Source organism: Tasmannia lanceolata, unplaced genomic scaffold, assembly GCF_043159265.1.
Source record: "Tasmannia lanceolata isolate RefF3 unplaced genomic scaffold, GAP_Taslan_0.1 ptg000020l, whole genome shotgun sequence".
Taxonomy (NCBI): Eukaryota; Viridiplantae; Streptophyta; class Magnoliopsida; order Canellales; family Winteraceae; genus Tasmannia; species Tasmannia lanceolata.
In genome coordinates this window covers 17,989,547-18,003,382 of record NW_027518697.1, presented here as the reverse complement: position 1 = coordinate 18,003,382, position 13,836 = coordinate 17,989,547, and the positions used below count along the sequence as shown (strand labels likewise).

Below are 13,836 nucleotides of genomic sequence, written 5' to 3'. Positions count from 1 at the left end.
ATCTGGGCCAGTGAAGCAAGGAAGGAGAAGAAGGAGATCGACTGAGAGGTAACCCTATGTTTTCTTCAGTTCATGGTTTAAAATCAAATCGAGACAATCTGAGGTATGGAATTTGTGCATTCTCTTATTAATTAGATGTGTTGAATTTGTGCATTCTTTTGCTAATTAGACGTTTGAGTGTTTCTTTGTTTGTAAATGGTTTAATCTGAAAATTTAGAGGTTTGGATCATAGATATGATCCGAATGATTTGACCCTATTATTATTAGTTGTAGAAATGTTTCTTTTGGCTATTCCCTAATTACATGGCTGCTTGTTTGTCTTATGTGAATGAGTTGAGAGTTGTAATGGTTTCTGATGCTAATAAATAGTAGAGGGTAGGGCAAGTTTAATGTGATTATCAAAGCATAGCAGTGTTGATTTCATAAACCTAGAAGGGGATCTTTTGATTATTTCTGTTGATGAGTAAACTTGATATTACTATGTTTTGTATTCACTCAACTTGTAAGAGCTTTCATTTATAAAATTAGGCATGGAGATACATGCTGCTCTTTTGAAATCTTGTGATGAACTTGATGTTTTTGAGGCTAATGCTTTGGTTGTTATGTACTCGAGATCGGGACGAATGAGGAATGCAGTTAAAGTGTTTGAGGAGATTGATAATAGAGATTATGTCTCGGGGAATTCGATGCTTTCTGGTTATGTGTAAAATGGGTTTTACGGCGAAGCACTTGGTTTGTTCTATGAAATGCAAGATGTAGGTCTCAACTCTGACCAGGTTTCAGTTTTAAAGCGTTATTTCTGCGTAGGGTTGGTTAGGAAGCCTATTGAATGGAATGGGGATTCGCGCTTACGCAATAAAAAAATGGATTTGATTCTGACTTGCAGGTTGGAAATACTCTTATAAACATGCATGTATGTAAAGTGTTGTTGCATAAATTATGCAGATTGTGTCTTCCATAGAATGCCCAATAAAGATTTCATATCTTGGACAACAATCATGGCTGGTTACGCACAAAATCGTTGTTATTCAGAGGCCTTAGATTTGTTTAGGGAAGTACAGATGGAGGGGATGAAAGTAGATTCCATGATGATTGGAAGTATCCTATTTGCTTACAGTGGAATGAAATACGTTTCCTATGTAAAGCAAATTCACAGTTATATTATTAGGCATGGGTTGTTTGATCTTGTGTTAGAAAATTCTGTTGTAGATATCTATGGAGAATGTGGGAATACTGAGTATGGCTTTCGATTATTTGAAAGAATAGGTAATAAAGATGTTGTGTCTTGGACAAGCATGATATCCTCGTATGTTCATAATGGGCTTGCAAATGAAGCCCTTGATTTGTTCTGTGATATGTTAGAGGCTGGTATTGAACCTGATACAATAACCTTAGTGAGCGTCTTTTCAGCTATTGCCTCTTTATCTGCCATGAAAAAAGGAAAACAAGTTCATGGATTCCTAATTAGGAGGGGCTTAGTCATGGATGGCTCTTGTGGTAGTTCACTTGTGGATATGTATGCAAGGTGTAGAAATGTGGATAACTCATGTAAAGTATTTGATACAATTAAATATAGTGATTTGATGCCGGACCATGTTGCCTTCCTTGCATTTATGCTTGCAGTCATTTAGGGTTGGGCGATGAAGGCGCTAGCCCAAGCCCATCATCTTTAGGGGACTTGCTCAGTCTAGGTAGCTCTCCCCTCCTTTGTATAGTAGATTTGTCTTGTCTTTTAGAAACCTTTAGACGTTAGGTCCCCTCATTGCAAGGGCGATGATAGGGATACTTTGAGCCATCCTTTGTATATAGGACACTTGCCCAGTCTCATCAGAACCCTTGTTTACGTCATTTGTGTCTTAGAGACAAGCCTTGTCTCTTATAGAGAGTCTCCCCTTTAGGAGGCTTACTTAGCCTCATGTTAGATTGGCTTCCTCTTTTAGAGCGAGTCTTTGACTTGGTAGTGTTATTAGAGAGTCTCTGACTCATTTGTAATCCCTCCCTAGTGTTATTAGTTAGGAGTTTTTTTTATTAGAGACTAACTCAGTCTTATTAGAACTTTGCTCGTTTGAGATCTTAGATTCATTTTCTCTGTTCTTGGGACACTTCTTTACGTGTTGTGGTTTGTCTCTTTAAGACGCTAGTTGCTTGTTCGGGGTTTCCCCTTTAGCTTTAGGGCTTTGCCCTAGTTTGTGGTTGTACTTGCGTGTTTCTTTTAAGAGTGAAAACATCTAAAGATCTAAAAGCATTGGAATATTTTAAAATCCAAAAACATTAGAAATTTGAAACTCAAAAACATTTGAAAACTTTAAAAATATCAAAAACATTTGAAAAATATTAAAACCCTTAAATCATTTAGAGAAGTTAAGTTTTCGTGAGCGTAGTTAGGAAGTTTGATTCGAACTACGTTGGCTTGATCCTCTTCCACGAGGTACGTAGTGCAGCTTGGGATACATATCCCAAGTCCAGCCAAACTTTGTAAATAAATCATTTAACTTTTTTAAAAATACCAAAAATCTTCCAAAACATTGTTTTCGAAAAAATCTTCCTCTAGAGTTAGGACTTTGTCTTAGATAGAGAGTTTTAGAGTTAGGGTTTTGTCTTTGATTTGTTATCTGTGTGTGTTTGTTTTAGAGTTAGGGGTTCGTCCTAGAGTTATAGGAGCGCCTCCGTCCGGTCAGTCGGCGATCCACATCACCGATTGATGACTAGAATATGATGCGTTAGTCAACCTTTATTTTCCTTAGGAAATACAGCCTAGTTACACATAGGTTGTAGGAACTACCTGCATTAGGTTATGACTAACCTGCATTTAGTTAGGACATATAGGGTATCCTAAAATCTACAATTCATTGGAATTTAAATAATCGTTCAAGAAGCTTTAATAACTAGTTCGGTCTTTTAGATCGAGTCTAAGATAAGAGGTCTAGGTGTCTTAGGCATCATAGCTTATAATAGGCGCGAAGAACTACGTTGCTCTGATTCTCGTGGAGGCGGGGATACGTAGGCTTCCTTGGATGAAGATCAGACCATCCGAGGACTCGGGCTAAATTGTTTAGAGTTTAGGATTTATTGTGCTGTCGTGATTTATATTTTGTTGTGCTCTCTTACTTTCATGCTCATATCTTATACCTTTAGCTGTAGCATGCATGCGTTTGTCCACCAGAACTTAGACACCATTTAGGCATGTCACTCATAACCTAGCTATGCTTAGGCGGCAAATATTTTATTTTGTCTTATATGTGTTTAATATTTCATCCCCGAGTCATGTATGATTAGGTAGACGTCTTCTCAGGGGTATTTCGTTCCCATTTCATATGATTTTCCCCCGAAACTCTTCGAGGTTAATAATAAATGGCATAAGAGACCAAGCGCTTGCACTCGGACGAATTGATGGTGCTTTTCGGACTTTCCCCATTCGTAATCAGGCACGGACCTTTTGTATCTTTGGTTATCCGTTGCGGACAGAACATTTATTTTGGTTCCATGGCGTATCCATGGATGACGACTCTGAGTTATTTTTAGGTACATCTCGGTTTCGAGCCCTGGCTCCGGATCAAGATGTATCTCATTCGATATGTATCGCCACTCATGCTATGCTGTGAGAGTAACACCTATTTTGAGAGTTCCTTGGTAGAGCTCTCCTTCACATGTGGAGATCTTTGAGGATTGCAGGGGGATCTCGCGTCCCTCGCCGCACTCGTCCTCTCAGGATCGGGGTCCACAAGAAGGTATTGAAGCCACATGATTTTGGGCCGTTAGATTTGCGACGATGGAAGGATTTTTGCTTATAAAACAGAAGGTATTGGATCTGATGCAGAAAACTGTATCAATCTAACGATGGAAGTATTTTTGCTTATTAAAGCGAGGATTGATAAACTGAATGGGGCCCTTCAAAAAACCCATCTGAAAGAGCACTCCCATTGGTCAATCTCAACAAAGTGCATTTAATTTTCATTTAAATGTGCATTTTCTGCACCATTCTTTTACCTTTTTGTGCCCTAGTAAATGCACTTTATAGAGATGGGCCAATGAGGAGGCCCTTGTTGATGGTTTTTTGCATGGGTGCCCTTCAATTTATCATTCCTCTATAAAATCTTACTTCAGTAATCTTTTTCTAGAAAAACTTGAATTGACGCGCCCATGATTTCATAGCGGGTTTCTACACTTTATTTACTGGTTTCCAGATATTTATTGATCTAGAGGGAAATGACATGATTGTACTGAATTTAAAGGGATATTATCTTGAATTGAAGGCCCTTCAAAGTAAAAATTGAAAAGGGCTGGTTCAAGTCATCTTTTTTCGTGTGTTTATAACTAGGAAACCTACAAAATATCTTGCCTTACCAATCTGTACAGGAGTTTTATAAGATCATACTTTCTAATTGGAATATATTTATCAAATTTAATTAGGATTGATGGGTGAATATACTTATCTTCTTGTCGTTAGTTGTGCCCACAAATTAGATGCTACCTCAACTTGAAATACAGTCAAAAAATAAAAGTGAAATGGGCCCACTGCTCAACATTTGTATGAGAAATGATATCAGCACAATCATGGTTTGATATTTGCACTAACCTATCTTGTCTTTTTTGTATTTAATAGGTGATTATTACAGTCCCCAAAAAGCTCTCACAAGTCATTTAAAAAAGAAAAGACAACCTAAAAGGCTAGAACCGCACAAACTCTTATATCAGCTCCCTATTATTTTATAATAATGAGTGATTATACAGATCACTCAAGGGATAAACAAAGAAAGATAAATACAATAATAGAAAGAGATTATTCTAATCTAATTCACTTGCCTAATTTAATCCAAATAGTTAATCTAACCCAATCAACCTAACAATCAAATCTTAGAAGATTTGATATTATTCTAAAATCCAACAACTTGCTTAATCTACTACGAGATAATCCAACGATCTAGATCTGAATACTTTCAACGAAGTATTTTTGGGTCTATATTACTTCATTAATGAGGTTTATGTGCGTCTAATACACTTTGTTATGATACAAATTGAAGTATATATGAACCCCAAGTCTTCTTCTTGGCTATGGAGTCTTGTCATTAAAGTTGTGATTTGAGTTTTTAAATTTAGAATAAGTTTCTTTAGTTGTTAAAGTCTCAAGAGTCTTCTAATTAAAAGCTTTATGTCTAGTAGGAGTTTTCATTAGAAAATTACAGTTACTTGAGGAGAAAATCAGGAAACTCTTTAGGTAAGACCTAAAAGAGGTATTGGACGTGAAGTTTGTAGTTGTGAATCACCTATTTACATTTTTTCTATCTGGAAACTATGGAATGCTTGATGGATCAATGGTCCAGTATCATCCAATCATGATAATGAAATTTTGCACTAGTTCCTGCCGGAATCAGGGATCCCATCACGTCCAAATCAGGCTCAAAATTAACGGTTAAGAAAGAGCCTCATGGCCACCTATCTTTTTGGCATTTTCATATTGAAACATTGCTTCTACATTCCAACAACCATGTTTTGATGGCGGGGTTGATAGTGAGGCGACCCCATCTTGTCTTTTATTATTTAACCAGCTGTTTAAGGCTACTGACTTTCCAACAAATCTCCCGTAGTAAATGTGAAAACTTAGTAGTAAATATGACAACTTGAATGGTTGTCAAGAAGTTCTCACGCCCTTGCCTTCGTATCATTTTTCTATAATATCAATCATAAAAGCGCACAGCTTTTTACATGAATAATGTTCTCGTTCCAGTGCATTTTTTATCAAATGGGATAACTTGGGACTTGGGAGGCTCTCAAGGTTATTCAATTTGTAGCGCCCGGATAGAACTCACCCTCAAAAGCTAGCCATTAAGGGAAGGGTACTCATTCCCTTATAAGCTCAACTCATCGTTTTCACTTTACCGATGTAGGATGTTTTTACTTTTGCGTGGTACCCCAACACAATTCAATACCACAAATGAAATTTTTACTTTAGGTTCTGTTCCTTTCGATGAGATGGAAGTAAAACAAATTTTATGCTCAATTTTTAGTTTAAAAATGGGTGTAATTTTTTTTGTGCGCATTTTACATCTAAAGAAACTAAGGTTCCTTTCTACGTAAAATGGTTGTAAAACAAATTTTACACTGATTTTGACACTTAAATGGGCATAAAATTTACTTTCCACTCATTGAATATAGAAAGAAACAGAGAAAGAAACAGAGCCTAACTATGAATACCTTATAATACATAATAATGTAAATTTATTTGCACTTACTCAATATCCTATGTAAATTAGATATTAAAATATTACAATGTGTTCTAAGTTCAACTCATAGTTTTAAAACTCTCCCGTGTCATCATGGACTCTCCCGATTCGACTCCCTTTTACCATGGCCGTGTTCCACAAGTCAATAAAAACTCCTTTGATTCTATTGAATTATGACTGCATCAACCGATTACTTAACCGCATCGTGGTAAGTTGTCTAGGATTATCTTCGGACTCGTTTTGACTCGCATCCGCCTTTTGAAACATTGGTTAGACCCTTAGGCCATATTTGGCAGCCATGGAAGTTTTTCCATGGAATTTCAGTTTATCAAGTGGTTTTATAGGGACAAGGAGGGTGGGAGAGGGAGAGAAATGAGATGGCATGGGTTAGAAGAGTTTGTTCATCTTTCCATGAAAATAAAATAATTTTCAAGAAAAAACAAAAAACAGTGTAGAAATGCTGGGATAGGGGCAAAACAAACACTACATTTTACATCAACCTATAAAATTGGGCACTGAAGTATTCTTCCATTGAGAGATATTACCTCTTCTAGTTTTCATTTTTGCTTTAAGTAGAGACATTTATTATTGTTTCCACTGCATAGAAAGTGATTTTACTTCTGGAATCATAGACCTTACCACTTGCCCAACAAGACTGAAAAGCCAACCATGGTGTGAAAGTGACCGTTCAAATCAAGAGCATGAGAACAAATTAGTAGAAGCAGTATCTTTTCCAGTCACCTTCCACATCAATGTTGAGCCGCCCATACTGCTTTGCCTCTCAAAAATTTAGATACTTCCACCGATATCTGTTTATCTTATTTAGATTAGATACTTCTCCTTTAGCTTCAAAAATATCAAGGGTGGTGCTCTGATTACACATGATCAACAACACAACTTAGGCCCTGTTTGTTGAAGATTATAACAACCTATTGTGAGTGCCAAACTGATTATCGGATTCAAACTTAAACATAATGTTGAGTCTAATAATCGGCTGGGGCAATCACAATTAGTTGTCATAATCTTAAACGAACAGGGCCTTAGTTTAAAACATGGGGAGTTCACCCCATTATAAAAACATGGTAGTAGGAATCCAACATCATGCACGCATAATTATACATTAGCTTGGTTATGTTCTGTGGTAATTATCTAAGCACTATTCATTTTATTGAGCCATTTACATTAAGCTTATGGGAAAGCGACAAGCCCGAGTGCCACTTTTTCTCTAACTTGGAAAAATGTGAAATCATAGAAATGGTTCTGTTAATTATGTGCAAAATACACATTAAATTATACAAACATTTTCCTTCGCATGGGGATCCACTCATACTGTGATGAGGACCGTTGATTTTCTACCTGCCTGAAGAGACTTTTGCTTGTCTTTTCCTGAAAAGGCCGCATTCCCTCACCCTTTGTCTTTTTCTAAAAAAATAGTAACTTTAGGTAAAGACAAACAAAATAAGTGGAAGAATTAAAAAACAACAGGGATGAAAATTTGAAAATATGATTTCACTTTCCCTTAAAAACCCTAAAGGTCTGTTTGGTTGCCAGTAAAATTTAAAACGTAGGAGGTTTTTAGTAAAATTTTCATCCCATCCCATGTTTGGTTGCCTTTTAGCACTAGAATTTTTTTAAGGGAAAATTCTAAAAAAAATATGATTTTTGATTGAAAATCTCAAAAAGGGTTGAGTTTGCTAAATTCTCAAAAAGGGGTGAAACGCATCCCAAGGCATGTTTTAAAGACAAGAATGCACTTGAATTGCTTTTCCCTCCACCTTTTTGAGGAACGAATCCCAATGCATTTCACAAACCCTATTCACCTTTTTTAGCTTCTTCTTCCGCACGCAAATGTTGAAAATCCATTGCCTTTGTTAAAATTCCATTGTACAGCCCCTTGTTGGATGAATTAAACACATATTTTTCAAAATGGACTATACAACCCATACCATAGGATGATCCAAACCGCCCCATTGATGGGCCACAACGTAAATAGGTTGTGCCCCAAAAATCATTTCCATAGGATGATTCTAACCATCCGATCTAAAGAGAGACTCAGATTATGGAAACTTCTATAGATCGAACGGTTGGTGATGGGGTATGAAGAGCAACAACCAATTAGCTGTCGACACGTGGCCCTCAAAGGGCCCACCACGAATTCAGCACCTATCCAGGGGTAGTCTGGTAATCTGCCAAGAGCAGGTAAACCTAAACCAACAAATGGGCCGACACCTGTCCTGGGGTAGGTAATTCAACCACCCCAGGGCTCTCTCTATAAAAGGCCTTATAAGGCTCAAATGAGGGATAATAACTTCTGAACTACCACTTTTAAAGTTTTGGCTCTGCACTTCTGCTCATACTGACTTGAGTATCGAAGGGCCCGTCCGGAGCAACGACTCCGGGTTGGTCTTCTGACCTCGTGCCCTTGATGGGTTGCTACCTTTTGTGGCAAGTTGAGCAGCCGGTTGTTTCCCTTTCTCCTGTCGGCGTAAAAGTGATTCATACTCAGTCCGAGAGACGAGCATGGTGTCTGAGGGAGCAGGAGTAGGTGCAGCAGGTGTCTCAGAAGCGAAGTGGGCGGCTCGAGCGGGACGCAGCTCGGGATGGAGATCATAACAGAAATCAACAGTGTGACCCTCCATGTCACAATGACTGCAATAACGTGAGCCACGACTCCCATAAGTACGGCCTCCCCCTGAATCTCGGCCAAAGCCACGGCCCTGTCCGCGACGACAGCGACCACGACCCCTAGCACGAGTGCCCCGAAAGGAACCAGACTGGTCACCAGCAACAGAGATAGCCGGATCGAGAAGTAGAGCGCGTTGAACGCGAGAAAAGATCTCATCCAAAGATGGGAGCGTGCCTAACCCAAGGATTTGCTGCCGAAGAGGGACAAACTCAGGCCCTAAGCCATAAAAAAACCGAGTAGTACGGAGCTCATTCTTCTGTTGAGCCAAGACCTTAAGGTCGGTGGATGGGGGATGATAAATATCAATCTGCTCACAAAGACCAACAAAATCCGAATAGTACTCAGCGACAGTCTTATCTCCACGCGAGATACGAAAGAAGTCACTATAAACATCAGTAATCCGTGTGAGATTGTTGCTGCCAGAATAGAGTGTCTCAGCACACAACCAGACTGCCCGTGATGTATCTCTCAATCTTTGGTTCCATACTCTGACAGATAAGAGATTGAAGCTGGGCATCCTCCCCAGCATCTTTCGGATCCGGAGGATCCGTCGTGATGAAACGTAACTTACTCTGACCTCGCAAATAGAGGTGAACAGAACGACTCCAGGCAGGGTAATTAGCACCATCCAATTTAATGGATGTCATAGAGGTCACCGACACCGGAAATGAACTGGAGGAAGAAGCTGATGGCAAGGCCATAATAAACACCAAAACTCAAATGGGATGTGGGTGAAGCAGACCAGACATGTCACACCATAACAATCACAGATACCCACAGAAAAGGGCAGCCAAATATAGGCAAGCAAATCACCACGAAAAATAAACAATCAGACGGAAAAACTACAAACATCCGCCGGAAGGACCCTGAAAAAACAAGCACGAAGCCTCATACTTGTGGAACTACAACGAAACATAGAGACAAAGCTTAAGTCATCAAGTGGGAAGCAAAGAAAAATGTAACAAAGCGGAACCGCGACAAAAAATGTGAGAAATGTAACGGGAAGATTTAGGGCATGAACACCCGACGGCTAGAAGAGAAGAACACTATCCTTATAGGTTAAAGAAGATGAGGAAAGATGTTACAAAAGAAGAAGGGAGAACTCGCAGGGGGGCAAACAGGGAAGAGTAGGGTTTTCCAGGGGGCAAACAGGGAAAGTTTGGTTGTCCAGGGGGGCAAAATAGGGAAAGTTGGGTTTTCAGGAGGCAAACAGGGAAAATTGGGTTTTCCAGGGGGGCGCGCACGGGGGCAACCGGTGAAGAGTAGGGTTTTCCAGGGGGGCAAACAGGGAAAGTTGGGTTTCACAGATGGACACTCAGGGGGGGCAATCAGTGAAGATGGAGGAAGAAAGAGAAAAGAAGAAGAAGAAGAAGTTAGGGCATGGGCATGAGCTTCAATGGAGGAAGACAAGGAGTCTTCAATAGAGGTCCCTAGGTCATCGAGAAACCCTAGGGCTCTAATACCATGTTAACAGAGAGATTTGAGAATGAAATATTATGTGTTTGCCTCCTTGTCCTAACACACTCATATATATTTATTATGAAAAGACTATAATGCCCTTAGGCTACATAAGCTTATTCTAATAGGATTAAAAAGCTCATAGGATAAAAATTTTATTAGCAACCAAACGGAGCAGAATATGGCATTCTTTTCCATCACATGCAAAAGAGATCAAGAACCTCCAAACACAATCTTGGCAATGACAATACACCAAGCTCGTGGTGGGCCTTGTTTTTCTCATTGGACCTAACTTTGATCATTTCTCTTTCAAATTTCCAAGAAAAAAACAGGGACCCACCAAATATTGAAATTTTCCATATTCCCAAAAAAGCTTAACCCAAAATGAGCACATGCTAAGTCCACACCCCAATAATAGAGTTTGTACGATTTGGTACAGCAATTATTTAATCAACTCCTCCTTTTTTAACTTTTTCCTTGAAAAGTAGATATTTTCTCTCTCCGTCCTTTACATATAAAGGGCGGCCACCATATAATTTCTCCACAATTGGATATGTAAGATAGGTTTCCCTCTCACTGGCCTGTCTGAAGCTTTCTGACAGCCCTCCCTGATAAGGTGATAAGCCAGGCAACGGAAAATGCAATTAATAACAACTTTTTAAAGGAAAAAAATAGAGCAATGATTTTTTTCGCTCCCTGTAAGATTATGCGCCCCACTGTTAACTTGTTTTGACTCAAAAAAGCGTTAAAGTCTGCTTTCACGGTAAAAGTGGGGCGCATAATCCTACAAGGGGGCGAAAAAAATTATCCCCAAATAATACCCTCAAATATTTGTAGACATGCATTTTCAGGAGGGCTACTCTTATGATATAAATCCTACATGTCATATTTTCATTGGTTATATATAAGCCAACCCGGAAGGGTGTGGCTCTTTGGCTTAAAGTCATGGGTTTGCTCCCCATTGACGAGCGTTCCAATCTCCCCCCGTCCTACCCCCGAAGGGGTGGGGACACCCTTCATTACCAAAAAAAAAAATATAAGCTTACAAGAACTCAAACTTACAGTCATTGCCCAGAAAATTAAAAATAAAACCTGACAAATATTTCACTTTCCTCACAAATAATTTAAAAGTAAGAGTAAAATCCAAGCAAAAAACCCAAATATAAGATTTATTGATATTGGCCATGGGTAATCTTAGGGGTGCCGATGGACCCAGCCGTGCGACGGATCCAAATGATCCGAATGTATTAAATCCAAATGATCCGATATTGGATGGGACCTATAATTGATTATGTCCATTGGATCCATATCCTGGGGTCTGAAATTATTTCAGATCGTGAACCAGACGTAGCCACATAATTTGATGGAGCGTCCTAGATCTGAATGGATGCACTAATGTATGAACTTGCCCTTCATATTTCGGTTCATTAATTACATTCCTAACGGATATTTTTGTAAAATTTAAAACAAAGTAAATCAAAAGCTTATACAACATTTCCTTTTCATTTTCATTTTCATGCTTTTCGTTTATGTGACGATTCTCCTCTCTCTTAAGTTTTGTCCATCTTTCCTTCCCTAACCCTAGGCTCTAATTATGTAGAATATAAGTACTTAGGATAGTTTCATGGAGGTTCGATTCAAAATGGATTGTGACTCAGACTCAAGAAGTAGGATTCACCTTCAGACTCTTCCTATGAGCGTGGCAGACAAGAAAAACTCGTTTTTAGGGCCAAAGGAAAGAAAAGGGACGAATATATCATTTCCTATGGGCCCATAGCGGATAAGAGACACATGTTTTTAGGGCCCAAAGTTTGTTGGCTGATACATGCAATCAAGAACAGCTAGTAAAACACATTACTTCTTAGGAAGCTTCCGAACAGCCTTCCTTCGGTGACAATTCTCCCCCTCTCTTGTCTTTCTTCCTTCTTTTCCTTTCCTAACCCAATGGAGGGCCTGATCCGAGGAAGAAAATTGGACAAATATTTAAAAGTGTGCGGAAAGGCAGGATGAGAACACCATCTTCTACCTACTGAAGAACACCGTCTCCTTCGATAAAAACCATTAAATCCAGAAAGAAGCAAACATGAATAAGTTTAGGGCAGTGATAAATCGACACCCAAATATCTTAAATGGACACATGGGGAGTCGAGAACAGGAGAGAGAGAGAGACACATGGGAGTCGATTTAAGATATTTGGGTGTCGATTTATCACTGCCTTAAACTTATTCCATCAAAGATCTAATCAAAGTCTATATCTCTAATCTATCTAAGATTAGGATAACTATAATTCTATAAATAAAATATCAAATAAGTAAACCTAAAATATATTGTAAACTCCGAGTTAGGGGTAAGATCTTCCGACCACAGTCAGATGAAAAACAATGGGCCTGGTCCATGGTGGGCCCACCAGAAAGAGAGAATCAGTCTTCTTCTTATTTTTCTTCAATTTACTCCGTGGTCTTATTGGAAGTTTCAAAGGTACAACGGGCCCACAAAAATTCTTTCGCTTCAAAGTTTCTTTCACGCGTGCTTTTAAAGAGAGAGAGAGAGAGAGAGAGAGAGAGAGAGAGAGATAGAAGGGATATTATATCAGCACAACCATGTCTTGATATTTCCGTTTGGTTGAGGGAATTTTTTTGGTTCTTGGGATTTTTGTGGAACAAAAACTTCCTGGGAGATTGGTGGGAAAAAAAACTCCCTGGAAGTATCCTCATAAAATAAAAATACCATGTTTGGTTGACCGGACTATGGTGGGAAAAAAAAAATGCTTTGTTTGGTTGTTTGAATTGTTGGGAAGAAAAAAAATTTCTTCTGCAAACTTATTTTTGGTTCCTTGGATTATTTTTTTCCTTCCTTGGGTTTCATGCAGGGTTATTTTGGTTCCTGGGATTATTTTGGGCCCAGCAACTAAACGTGGGTTTCTGCGGAAATTCCACAAAAGTCCCAAGAACCAAAAAAATTCCAGCAACCAAACGGGTTCTAAAAAAGCTCTTCCAGACAAATTAAAAAAAGAAAAGACAACCTGATTCTGTGCAATTAGGGGTGGCAAAATTGGCCGAACCGAACCGGAACTGAGCCGAAACCGAACCGAAAATTCAGTTTTGGTTTGGTTAAACCAAACCAATTCAAATTTCGGTTTGGTTTTGAGGATCAAACATAACCGAAACCGAATATTTCCAATGATTATGAGTAAGGGGTGGCAAAATTGCGGAACCAAACCGAAAATTCGGTTTCGGTTCGGTAAAACCAAAACGATTCAAATTTCCGTTTGGAACCGAAATTGAACCATTGCCACCCCTATGTGCAATTATTAAAACATGGTTGTGCTGATATAATTTCCCTAGAAAAAAATAAAAAAGATGCTGGTGGATATTTTAGGGGAAATGATATAAGAAGATAAGCTAGACCGTGCAAATATTAAGACACGGTAGTGCTGATATCATTTCCCTATTTTAGACGTCGCTTTATTTA

At 38.8% G+C, this 13,836-nt stretch overlaps 1 pseudogene; it reads left to right on the top strand.

Annotated features, from left to right (window-relative positions):
- Positions 1–530: 530 nt before the first annotated feature.
- LOC143853839 (pentatricopeptide repeat-containing protein At3g63370, chloroplastic pseudogene) lies at positions 531–1,631 on the top strand (annotated as a pseudogene).
- The last annotated feature ends 12,205 nt before the right edge of the window (positions 1,632–13,836 follow it).